Genomic DNA, 13050 nt, shown 5'->3' with positions numbered 1-13050 from the left:
TATTTTGTATTGAATTAATTGAAGGGCCAGATTGACTAACACATCGCATCAGCGCAAATTTGCTTTAGGTGTAAAAAAAAAAGTACTCACTACATTTACAAAGACAGCTCCGGGGCAAGATTGAATGCAAGGTGAGATCTCAGAGATGTTTTACCTTGTTGCACTTGTGTTCCTATGAGTTGTTTTCTCAAGGTACAAAAAAAATATAAGCAGGGAAATATTTAAATTAAGTGCACGCTAAAATTTGCTACATGCAATTTCCTGCTAATTGCACTGACATTTAATGCCTAAAAAAAATCATGTGCTGGCAGGCTGCAGTGCATGAAAAATAAGCTTGTATGACAGTATTTTGTTGTTAGCCCTCTATCAGATTTAATCAAATCTGCATCCATCCTGCTTATCCAGGTCTATGTTGCGGGGGCAGCAGTCTAATTTCATCAATTTTAATTCTAAGTAAACATCCTAAAAACTCATTTGGTAGCAATGAATCCGTTTCATAAGAACGGTTGCTTTATAACAGAAAACACATTGTTCTGATCTTAAAGCCAAAGTAAATACATCTACATGGCATTTCCTGAAGATTGTAGCCTGTTCCCATAACAGCACAACCCAAAGTTCAAACACTATAACATCTGCTAACAGTATGGGTGCAGATTTGCTGTCTTCATGTAAATCACTTGGCTCAGACTTCTCTGTTACTCTCATTATATTATTGCTGAATCTCCATAGTTTGCACACCAACACAATATTTGAATCAGAATATAAGAATTGAATGCAGTGGATACTTTCTAGTATCAATAAACAAATAGTAGTGGAAGGGAAGCCTTCACAGTAAAAACAAATAATCATTTATTATTGCTTTCAAGTTGGAAATAATCATTTTTTTCTTTGTCTGTCTACCAACAACAACTCCAACATGTCCTTGAGTGTTTATTTTTCTAACCGCTTTTTACTTTCAGTCTCTAAATTTTTATACAAACATGTTTACTTTCTAGTCCTTAAATTTTTTTAAAACAACCTTGATTGTTTAGGTTCAACAGTATTATCTATTGTGTTTATACTCAGGAGTTAAAGGGGGCCGCAAGGTGTACGCATGTTGTGGTGGAGGTGCTTTGGTATTTACATTAAAGCTGATGATGCTTAGATTAATTCACTGCTTTCCAACTTTACACTAATTGCATATTCTCTAGTGTCAGTGTAGGGGATTGACGTCAGAATAACCTATAAAACTGCTGTTGTTGTTTGTGCAACATAATATGTAAAGTAGTTTTTTAATACAGGTATCTGTACTTCTACTTAAGTAAAGAAAGTCTCAACGTTTGCCACCTCTGTGAGAGCCAAAATAACATATTGTAAAGGTAGCCTTCATTGATTACAGCTCTCTATTTATTATAGGTCCAACACAAAAGCATCAGAACAAACATTTTGACTTTGACACCATTTAAGGACAAATGCAAAAGCGACATTCCTTGCAAGTGTTGTCTTATTTGATGTTAGTTGATCCCGACTGCAACATGGTTGACTGAAGTCAGCTGTCATTAGATTGTGATGGCTGTCTGCCTCGTACGAGTGAATCCGATCAGATTGTTCCAGTGCTTTGTCTTTTCATTGCAGGAGGTGGAGCCCCTCCTGTCAGACACAGGTGCACTGAAAGAGTGATGTAATCAGCTGTAGACGGCATGCTTCACTCACCCACCGAGGTAGATAACCCCAATAATGCATTTGTTCATTTCTCGTGTTTTTGACAAGAGGGAGCAATAAAACCAAAATGTAAGAGTTGACAGAAGCCGAGAGCCGACAGATTGCACTTACACGCTATCTTGAAAAAGGATGTTTCTGTTGTCAAGTGTTGTTCTTCATGCACAGAAGGTAAAGGTGAAAACAGTTTGATACTGTATTTTATTATGAACTACAGCAGCGTGAGTATTTGAGCAAATTCACTTCATGCATATTTCAATTCAGGTGGCAGTTTTTTAATCCGAGCACTCTTACACTGATTTATTTATGACTTTTAAATAATCATGTACAGGTAGTGCAATATTTAAGATCTGTATCATCTAAACTTTGTTAAATGAGATGTTGCTAACAAAGGACTTTTTTAAAATAAATAATGATAGAACTTCAAATTATGGGCTGCATGGAATAATGATTAGGAAACTGAAATCTGAAATCAATACAGTAAAAAGATTTTTTTGGGAAAAAAATCTATCCCCATTGTATCCCCCATTCATTGCTCCACTCTACGCAGTATTTTGTGGTCACTTACAGACACTCCATTAGCAGTCCATCCACTCAACCTTATGGAAGACCAGTTCCTCCAGAAAGCTGTGGGGTGAAATGTGACGCAGCCTCAACAACACTCCTTTTGGTGCCACTAGGGAGCTGTACACATTGATTAGTAATTGTCCTTGCTCCTTTCCTGAGATGCTGTTTGTCCCACAGGGAGGTGGCCATTACACCACAGCTAGCCACAGGGACCATTCAAAGGCAATCAGTGCAGACAGACTCAGGATAACCACTTATATGGCAGAGTGCACTGGCTGGTATTGGTAACAGCAAGCAAAAAACAAGAAAGTCTGGAGAGAGAAGTGGGATTGGTTTGGAAGTGGAATTGGTTTGGTGTGGGAATGTCACAGCAGTGTTGGCACTGTAGTGAAGGACTTTTTTGAAAATATTCTGCTTACCTCTGTGTAAAATCCACCAAAGCTCATTACTTATGAGGATGTGTCTATTCAAAACCCATACCTGATTCAAATTTGTAATCCCTTCTAAGGTCATTTCCTTGTGTAACCATATACCAATGCTAATGTTTCTGTTACATTTGGATACCTGCACGGATGTCCTGTCCTGACACAGCAGGCAGGAGGCCATTTGTGATCTCACCATGCACAGCTTGTGCAAAATACCTTTATTTTAGTCTGATGAGCCTTTAAATTGAGCATCACTACTGGTGATTATACTATCAACACCTCTACTGTATCATCCTGAGGAATAGAGGGAGGACATTCGGAACAAATGACCTGAACACAGTGCTTGAAAACATACACATACATACAGTGTTGGCTTCACACAGTATTAACACAGTCATCCTTTACCGCTCAACCTGCTTACCACATTTGGCTCCACATGATTTCATAGAAGATCCAGCACATGCAACAAATGCAAACCTGTAAGTGGCTTGAAGATTACTTTGTAGGGAGTGATCAAAATTTCTATCGTGTATGTTGTTTTTTGCCCCTTTAATATCTTACATGTGTTTGCAATTTGTACTTGTATTATAAAGAATTCTCTTGACACAATTATGTTTTGTTGTCTTTTGCCTATGAAGTGCACTAAATCCGTGGTGTAAAAATGAAAGAAATTTGCTTTTTGAAGCTAAATCGTTGGATTTTACATATAAAGAAGCTCATGGTACCTTTGGTCCCTTACCTTCAGGCACAGTGACAATTAAGCCTGTCAGGATATCTCTCTGAATTTTATAATATACCACAGTTTTAAATGTGGTTTCTATGGTGACATTTCAGAATTGGACCAAACTGTTTGAGATGGGTTTACAGTTGTGGTCAGTTACATTCAGTCATTAGGGTGTAAATGTCATAATTTGGTCTTTTCCTGATTTCTTTGTATATTTCTTTATCTAGAAACAAACAAATCAAAACAAATTTTAATTTATTTTGGAGTTTCTCTAATCCACATATGGTCAAAAGTATAAATAAAGGTTCAAATTTAAACATACAGATGGCGGTGTACCTACACCAGATGCTTATGCTAGCTTTCAACAACTTTCATGCATAATTTTAGTTTGATACTTGAAGAATTTATAGACTTTATTTAAAGTGCTTTGTTTCCTGTCAGGAAACCAGCTTTTAAGCATAGTCCACAATTTTTCAGGGTTGACGTTGGCACTTTGGAAAGGCTATGCTAGAAGCTTAACGTTAGGATGTTTTATCCCTTCCAAAATCAGTTTTGGTATGTGTTGTCATTGCTGTCATTGTCCTGTTGGAACACTCATTTCTATCAAACCATTTAGCTGTTGATCTGAAATGAAGCTGAAGAATTTGGAGGTGGTGCTGCTCCTTCATTATTCCATTCACTTTGCAATGTACCAGCAGCACTGGCACCAAAATAGACCCAGAGGAGGATGTTACTACCACCATGCTTGACAGTTACAACATTGTTTTGAAGGTTGAAAGGCTCACCTTTACTCCTCCAAACATACCTCCGGACACTGGACCTAAATTCCTTGGACTTCCCCATTGTTATGTGTATTGGTGAATCCAGTGAGCCCTAACTAACAAATAGTTTTCATGCTGGTAAAGACAAAATACCAATCTATGTTATATGTTTTTATATGTAATTATATGTCTTTATGTTTGCCTTTGCCACAACAGTCATTTAATCTGGATCTCTGCATTCAGTTTTGTATTTAATTTCTAAAAAGCCTTCTTTATTGTGTGTCGATCAGCTAACTAACTTGGGCATTGAAAATGCCAATTTTTTGAGAAACTTTTGGATTTGTTTTTGCAGTCAGTCAATTATCCAAGTAATTTTGAGCTCCTAAAAATGGGGGACTGTGTATAAAGATGGCTGTAATTCCTAAACAGTTCATTTACATTTTTGTTAAACCCCTTGCATTAAAGCTGAAAGTCTGCTTTTTAACCACATAATGATTGCTTGGTTTAAAATTGATATTGGTAGTGTGCTGTGGGGAAACTATAAAACTGTGATATACAAAGACCCAATCGTGTGAGTTTTCAGTGTTCATAAGGTAGAAATCTCAAGATAAAGTTAAAGGTCATATTTCATTGATGATAAAAGTCAATTAATTAAATTCATTTAGAGTTAACAGGATAAGGTTCAGGGTGAATCATATCTAGATGTTCTCATATAGTACTGGAAAGCCTTGGGTGTCTCTGCAAAACCAAAGATTCAATTTTCAGTGGAAATATCAATATTAATTACATTCTTGCTTTCGTCTGTGTTTGTGGAAGATATAACGTAGAATCCTTGAAGACCTGTGAAATAATCCAAGAAAAAACATTAATAGTTTTTCAGCCATTAAAATTATTTGCTTTCATGTCCCCTGAATAAGCTTGAAAAAAGACATAAAACAGCATGATACAAGAATAAAGTTACAGTGTAGCCACGGGGAGTACATAATAGACTATCCAATTGCGCAGTGATCAAGCAAAGTCACACATTCTATTCAAATGTATAGGAAATACTGAAGAAATGAACTGAATTGGAAACATTATGAAGAACTAGACATCAATATGGTAACATGCATACATAGTATCTCTTTGTCCAGACATAGGCCTTATACGTCCCATAATCATTTCATCCATCACTTCCAATGGTGCCAATATTCTATGGATGACCCGTTGAAGACATTTGCTCTCCCTAGAGGGGAGTAATGAGCTGAAAATTTCCCAGACAATAAATTCAGTATGAAACTATCATTAAATGGCAGTGTCAGAGCCAGGTGCGAGTGAGTAGGAGCGAGTGAACCAGATTCTGTCACTTAGCTCATTATTATTCACTGTTTTGGACCACTGCAGTAAGTTAATTTTGCTGCAGAGAGAGGATCTCAGATGTCTTGTCGTGACTCAGACTGAAAATGTTGAAAAACTGCTACAACACTGTAGAGATGTGGAACGCGTGAAACCATCCCTGCTTGAGCAGTATATTGATCTTCTTTCTGCAAAGTGTTGACACACTGCATAACTCCACAGAGCGGGTTCACCTGCTCTGCACCAAACCAAATCATCGGAGACTCTTCATGTTTACTGCCCCTCGGCAACAAAACAATGAGACAAAAAAACAAAACAAAACAACAACAACAGCTTTGTTTGAGAAGAGAAGGAGAGATGGTGTATGTTTGAAATATTGTGACGATTTATTTTAAATGAAGCACAATGGATTAATTTCCCTTCACTCGTGCAATGAAAAACTGACACATCTCGCCCTTTAGATTTTCTTTTCTGTGCTGCTGCAGATGAAAGCAGGGCAGGAATCACGCAGCTTCAACATTCTCACTTGCAAATTCAGGGATGACAGGGTTCCTCCGCCAGCTTCAATTATGAATGACAGCCTTTTATCTTTTGCCTGCTAATTAGGTGAGATGATGCTATATGCTCGCATGACGTTCTCTTCCTTTTTTTGTTCTCTTAGATACCTGAATTCAGCATTTCACAATAGATACGTGGGAAAAAAAATGGGTCAGGAAGAATTATCTTGGAGTTCAAAATAGTTAAGTTTAAAGAACAATAGAGGGACTCTCAAAAGAAAATGAGCTGCCTGTATATCAAGAACAAGAGTGAAAACATTAACTGTACTACTCCTGGAAGTTAGTTAAGTGGACACCCTTCATTTTTTTGTGAATGTATTAATAATATAGAATAATCCTTGAATACTCCAGCGTTCCCACTGTCTTTCTTTTTTTCCTCACGCTTCTCTTCTTTTCTTTTCACGGCCATGTAACTGCTCCTTGTCCAGTGTCACAGAGTCTGATTTTAATCTGGTATCCAGAACTTTAAGTCATTTTGATAGTAACATGGAAGCCTAGATTTAAATACATGTCAAAGAGGCCACTCAGAAGGATTAGGTCACAGTTGAGAATCGAGGGTCATTCTGACTGGATCCAATTAGCTGTCTTTGACAGGAGGCCATGACAAGCATTACTCTGTAGCGACATCTATTTCTCTGAGCTGGGGTCGTCCCTTGCAGAGGGATGGAGGGATAGAGGACTCAGAGAATAATAGAAGAACAAACAAGTCACGACTTCAGGAGAACACCCACCAGATACTCATTAGAAGAGAGTGCCTCCGCCCTCCCCTTCCTCCAGTATCCCCGCTCCCTCGCTTTCCCCTCCCATCCTCTGAGAGTTTTCTCCTTGGATTGGATAAGATGAGAGGAATGTGCTTTTTCTGGGCTCTTGGACACTGACAGCAATTTTTCCAGTTTGCAGACTATACCTTGAGCAGTATTGACAGCACTTTTGATAGCATTCAATTAAATTTTTTTCCTTTTAAATCTTCCAGTGGTGACGGTACTTTTTGTTTCCATTCTGTGCAAGGATCGTTATGTTCATTAGAATACCCACTTCTAATTTTTTTTTTGAGCTCCTGCTATCTTTTTAAAATGATGATAGCCTTTAATTTTTAAACTTTAATATTTGAACATTTGATGTGTGTCATTAAAAAGGAAAAACTGAATATTTAAAGAGTGGCTCTGCTTGCTAAGAGCCTAGCAGATAGCAAAGTACAATGAATTGAGCGATCAGTGACACACAAAAAAAAATCTACTGGCTGTAAAAAATCTTAAAACATGTCACCTTATATGTGCATAAACTCTGATAAGCAGTTGCTTGAACAAATGGTATTCTAGAAAGCTCAGTCCAATTCAGACCTAAAAGGTTATTTCCAATGCATGAAACTAAACCTCACAGGAAATGAAGGTGGTTAGAATTCAGTCTGATAATGGCATGTATATTATTGAGTAAAAAAAAAGGGAGAAAAATCGTTTTCAACAGATAAAAGTAATTACACACACAGAACACTGCTCCCAGGGACTAAACTCTTTTTACTTGTCAAGACAGTAAACAAGCGGTGGAAATGGGGCTGAGGGTATCAGTGGTCCTTTGAAGTGTTCTCTTCTTGTTTAAAATAAGCACAGTAGCTTGCTTATTCCCCTTCACTACCATGGGAAAAAGGAGCAGCTTAGGCAGGAAGCTCTGTGGCCTTGGCACCCCATTGCAGGGACCCTGGACAACAGCCTTGAAGCAGGAAGCACTGGGTGATTGACTAATCATATTCAGGTCCCTGGACAAGTGCCTTCTAGACCAACTCCTGCACAGCTGTGTGTGCCTCTGAACCATTACCAGCTGGGCTGAACAGATAATCCAGCTAAGGTTATAGAAAGGACAGCAAGAGCACAGTAAAGACTGGGATCTAGAATTAAGGTTTCATAATGGAAATAAAAGCAGCTATCACTAAATTTGAGATTTTATATCAATGCTGGCAAGACTTGTCCAGGGTGTAGCCTGCTTCTTACCCCATACTGCTGCGACAGGCTCCAGTTGCTCCCATAAAATGGATAAGTGGTTAAGATAATAATAATAATAATAAAGCATGCAAAAATCCTCTGTCTCTCATTATTTTAAATTTAAAAAACCTGACATTTCATTATGCCCGCAGTTATTTGTCTTGCATTTAGACAGTCTGTCACTTCATGCTTACCTCCCTCATATATAGCATCGCATAAATGACAGGTCACATAGTGCACAGTCTTTGCTAACAGGGATTTGCCATTCATAGCAACTGCTGTCATTGCTGTGGAAGATGGAATCTGATATCAGATCATTCAGCATTCCAATTAAGGATGGTTTAGGGTTTTAGGTTGCCAGCCAAGGCTAGATTAGTTATATTATAGGAGCACATCTCGTGTGCTTGTAATATTTGTTTGAAAGGGCTATTTGCTTGAGTAGTCCTCTGCTCAAGTGCATATTTGTAACACAACTTGACTTGAAGGAAATCCTTGGCAACTAAAACTATAATGTTACACTTAGGTTAAGCACTTTAAGCACAGAAATGCTTAAGCACCTTTTGAAAGCAATCCAGTGAAACTTGCCCCCTTGAGGAGGCATTTTTAATACAAACATACACAGGAATGGTAGATAAACAGCACAATGTGTGTTGACTGTAGAAATATATTTTAAACCACTTGGTAAATCCTGTAAATGCTGAAGATAGCTATCTTTATTATCCTCAGACACAATTGTCTGAATTCATTTTGTCTTACAAGGTCTTTTGCTTCATCCAAAACAAGTATAATCTGTTGAAAAGGATTCAGGGTCACAAAAGAAAAAAATAAGAAAACCAAGACCTATAAATTGTACACAGTAACAAACAGATCCCTTGGTATTATTTTTAAGGAAAGAAAATATTTCCATATTTTTAATATTTTTTTAGTCATCATCATTGTGGATTTCCAGAAAACACAGTCTTATTTAGGATCCAGCTCACAAGTAATCATTACATTTTATAACTGACTGACAAATGGTATGATAACTATAAAAAAAACCAGTTTGTCTCAACGCTGTGTAACACAAAGAATTTGTTTGCGTACTAACAATTTGTTTTCAATATTACAACGCGATTGAGACTATAGATCAACTGCTGATTCAAGCGAATATTTTAACAGAGTATAGAGCTGCAACCCTGTGATACATGCTATATCGAGTTTAAGCATAAAAATAATTTAGGTGGGTTAGGAAGAGAAATCACTGTAATAAAAGTGTAATAATGCCTAACTAATCATCCTTCAGGGGATAAGGCTGGTTTGTAGAACTTACTCTGTGTATATACACTACACATGTCTTCAACATAATCGAAGCATGCATTTCATAACATGCAAACGACTTGACAACAACAATCTGTCTTATAAACCTGTGTTACATTCTTTACAACACTATAGTTTGTTATTTTTTACAAAAAGCTCTAATACCTCTATTGTAATGAATAAGGATAAAACAGCAAGAATCTTAAGTGAGTTGTAACCCACTTAGCTGCCACTGACAGCTGAGCTTCTCCCTGTAACAAGGCTGAGACTTGTTATGGTAATTGTGGTATATATATCCAATAGAGAAACCAAGAGCCAGAGTCAAAGCTGGAGTTCGTCATTTGCTTGTGTAATGCAAATTTGAATCTTCATTACACTCTTTGTCACATTGAATTACAATGTTCTACATTTGAATAAGAAGCTGATTTATATATTTTGTTCTGGATAAAGATTATTGCTAAAACTGGGCACGAAACAAGTGTAAGGCTTTAGGCATCGGAAAAAAATCTAACTTAAATTTGACATGGTTGGAATAAGGAGGGACGTGATGGAAGATGGACACCATTTTCTGTGACCAAATCGAGGACTGCCAAGCCGTCAAAGGAGAAGGAGATTGGAACACTGTTCTCATCATCTTTGAGCCACTGGGTAATGGTTTAAACACTAATCCCGAAGGATGAGTGTGGTAGAAACATCCACTACAGCATGCTCCAAAGATTGCACCTCTTCTGTTTGATCACATGAACACAAAAACGTCATGGAACAGAAAAGCTGCAGTGGTGAAGCACCTCTGCTCTGCTGTTCTCACTGTAAGACTAATCATAGCACTTTTTACTTACTGCATCTGTGAAATATTTGTATAAATTTTTAGGCTATGGCTAGGTTTGATATGAAACACATTTTGTTTTCTGTTCTATCACCGCAATCAATACAATGCTTGTACACTAACCATGGATGTTGGCTTGACATTCAATAAGTGGTGGTACTCTATGACACTTAGAAATGAAACCCAACAGGTGTAGCTGTCAGTGGAAAGTCAAAAGGCATTAGAGCAAAGGCTACCACCAGCTCTGTTTGCATCACTGCCAGTTTAATTATTGTTTTGCTGTCACAGAGATAATTCATTAAAATTACCATGCTGCTGTGAAACATTCAGAGGCTTGCCAGCTTGTATTGGTAGGACAAATACTGGAAGTTGCAATGTACTATTAATATGATAAGCTAAAAAACAATGACATGAAGAGTTACCCATAAAAATGAAATTGTGTCCAACACTAGCCATCTTTAGCTGAGTACAGAAAGAAATCATATGGGCACAATGTTACTTTTATTTTATTTTATTTATTTATTTATTTATTTTTGTGCATCATTAGCTGAACGTTTTATTTTGTAGTCGATTGGCTTATTGTTACTGGACTGAGCTGTAATTAATGATTCAGAGAATGTCATTGTGTTTAATTGCTGAGGAATTTGTTATCATCTATTTTACCCACTGGCAATAAAGAAATCCTTGATAGAAGTGTGGCCAATCTGGGAACTAGCTGCTGCAGTATAGGAGAGGGATTCATTAAACCTCAAGGTTTTAGTGGACTTTAATAATGATAAAAACCTTTAGTGAGGCAATTTCATAAGCAAACAATGGAGTAAAACAAACTGAAATGGGTTTTAAGGTTTGCTAGGAAGTTAAAGCTTATATCTTTAAAGCAACAAAAAACGAAGAACATAATAAATGTTTATATTCATTTAACAAAATTTACATTTAAACATCAATAGCGAACCTCTATTTTTTAAGACTAATTCATTTAAATATATAAAAGTATAGATCTGAAATTGATCTTTCCTCTTCTTCTCTGCTTCTGCTTGCAGAAAAAGAGCAGATATAACATGACTATTAGCACAACAAAGCTGATGCATTGTGGGAGATATTTCCATCCGTGATGCATCTTACACCTGCAAGGGACGTGTCTCTTACTGCCAGACATGCTGTCACCTGTCCCCGGAGGACCAATTATTCTTCGTGTTTGCCCTAAAGTCTAACCATGAAACACATGAATAAAATAGAATATTTGAATAAAATATCAACTGAGGTATATGGTTCACATTATTGATGGCCTCATGATTACATCAGCCTGTAGGTTTTCTGGTTGTGCATCATTGTTTTTTGTTCCCACAGTGGGAAATTTTAGTAGACTGTATAGGTTCCTTTTAATAATAAAGTCAAAGTTCTATATGTTTTTATCATCCCTATATTCTGTGAAAAGATTAAGACTGACACTGCTTTAATCTCTCTATTAATACTGGTACATATTGGGTTATATTGAGCAGTACTCTTAAAGTGCACAGTGTATTTAACAACTTTCAGTTTCAGTATTATTAGCTATATGAAAAATAAAACCCAGGGGCCTTTCATCAGAAAATGCTGCTTATTGCATTAATGTTGTTGCCTTTATTGACATGTAGCAAACACAATTTAATTTCTATCAAAGGAAGGCTGTGTGCATTTGCTTGTCTGAAATGTTGTAGCAATCCTCTGGAGTCAAAGCTGTCCAACCCTTGGCAATCTCACAGCCTTGAAGGTCAGCTTCTCTAAGGCAAGTGATAACCCTGACTGCAGCTCTTTTTGCTCATCATCCATTTTGGCAAATGGGAAGACCGAGCTAATCAATCAAGTGCCATCAAAAGGCAAAACAGGAGTCCTGATCCTCTGTATCGACTACTTGGATTATAGAGGATGACCGTGTATGCTCGCTACGTGATTTGGCTATAACTACTACCTTATAATAACAACGGCTAACTTCAGAATTCAAACAGTGTACATTTGTCTCGCTGTAAAAAGATTGATCTGTTTGAATGAAATGTTTGTTCCATGTTCTAACTGCAGGAAATTTGTTGAATGTTAAATTATAGAGAAAATCAATCTATTCCAACATCAAACACTATATTCCCATAATTTCTTCTAGCAGATGGATGGAGCAATAACAGAAGTACTTCAGAATGTATTCAGTCATAGCAAATCTGTTAGAACTACATTTGATATTAAATAGTGGGCATCTGACTAATAATCTCATTTGCCAATTTGTTTTGTTTTGTGTGCATAAAATCAAATTCTCTGTGTATAAGCATAATATTTAAAGGTTTGACAGCATAGCCCAGTAAGTGATTTTCATGCCTGTCAAGAGTAAGAATCTTAGTCACATACACATAAATAACAGTTTACATAAAGCTAACCTGTTAAGATTTTTACTTCCACTGCTCAAATGGAAAATAAAAATTAGTGTATTTTGGGTATTTTACTGCATTTGTGGAAGGAGGAAATGCTATTTGAATTCCTATAGTGTTTTAGTAACTCATATTATTAACTAACCATCCATAGTACCTTACAACTTTGCAACTTACACTAGGCAGGAGGTGAGGTACACCCTGTATAGCCAGTCTTTCACAGGCCTATTATGGGGAGACAGACAGACATTCAAAGCCCACATTTACATCTACTGCCAAATTATAATCATCAATTAATCTTAACATATTTAGACTGTGGGGGAAAACAGGTGCACATCAAGGAACCTCATGCTGTGGCAAAGAGTACTGTATATGCAAATTAAAACGCTCAGCACAGCTGACCAGGAAGTTCAACCCCCCAAACTTCTTGCTGTTAGTTAGTAATATTAATTACTGCACCACCTTGTAGCCCACAACAAAGCTAGTTGAAGT

The 13050-nt window shown here is 37.0% G+C and overlaps 1 long non-coding RNA gene across 1 annotated transcript in view; it reads left to right on the top strand.

Moving 5' to 3' along the window:
- The window catches only part of LOC309718901, a 34416-nt gene extending 30781 nt beyond the window's left edge, over positions 1-3635 (top strand). The window contains exons 2-3 of the long non-coding RNA XR_014280107.1: positions 1615-1700; positions 2269-3635. This is a non-coding gene — a long non-coding RNA (uncharacterized lncRNA). The remainder of the gene's footprint in view (positions 1-1614; positions 1701-2268) is intronic.
- Positions 3636-13050: the final 9415 nt, after the last annotated feature.

Source organism: Aulonocara stuartgranti (genome assembly GCF_965226115.1).
Source record: "Aulonocara stuartgranti genome assembly, chromosome: 12".
In the NCBI taxonomy this organism is placed as follows: Eukaryota; Metazoa; Chordata; class Actinopteri; order Cichliformes; family Cichlidae; genus Aulonocara; species Aulonocara stuartgranti.
The sequence above is the reverse complement of the archived record's forward strand: the minus strand, read 5'-3'. Positions and strand labels throughout refer to the sequence as shown.